Here is a 541-nt window from a genome sequence, read left to right on the forward strand (position 1 = left end):
AGCACGTGACACCACTGCCACCCTGTCTATCTTAGGGTAACGCGAGTCGAGGCGGACGTCGTCCCGGTAGCGACGACGGACGCCGAGACGAGCACGTGACACCACTGCCACCCTTTCTATCTTACGGTAACGCGAGTCGAGGCGGACGTCGTCGCGGTAGCGATGATGGACGCCGAGACGAGCACGTGAGACCACTGCCACCCTGTCTATCTTAGGGTAACGCGAGTCGAGGCGAACGTCGTCGCGGTAGCGACGACAGATGCCGAGACGAGCACGTGACACCACTGCCACCCTGTCTATCTTAGGGTAACGCGAGTCGAGGCGGACGTCCTCGCGCTAGCGACGACGGACGCCCAGACGAGCACGTGAGACCACTGCCACCCTGTCTATCTTAGGGTAACGCGAGTCGAGGCGAACGTCGTCGCGGTAGCGACGACGGACGCCGAGACGAGCACGTGACACCACTGCCACCCTGTCATACCGTAACGCCAGTCGAGGCGGACGTCGTCGCGATAGCGACGATGGACTCCGAGACGAACAC

Source organism: Triticum aestivum, chromosome 6D (assembly GCF_018294505.1).
Source record: "Triticum aestivum cultivar Chinese Spring chromosome 6D, IWGSC CS RefSeq v2.1, whole genome shotgun sequence".
In the NCBI taxonomy this organism is placed as follows: Eukaryota; Viridiplantae; Streptophyta; class Magnoliopsida; order Poales; family Poaceae; genus Triticum; species Triticum aestivum.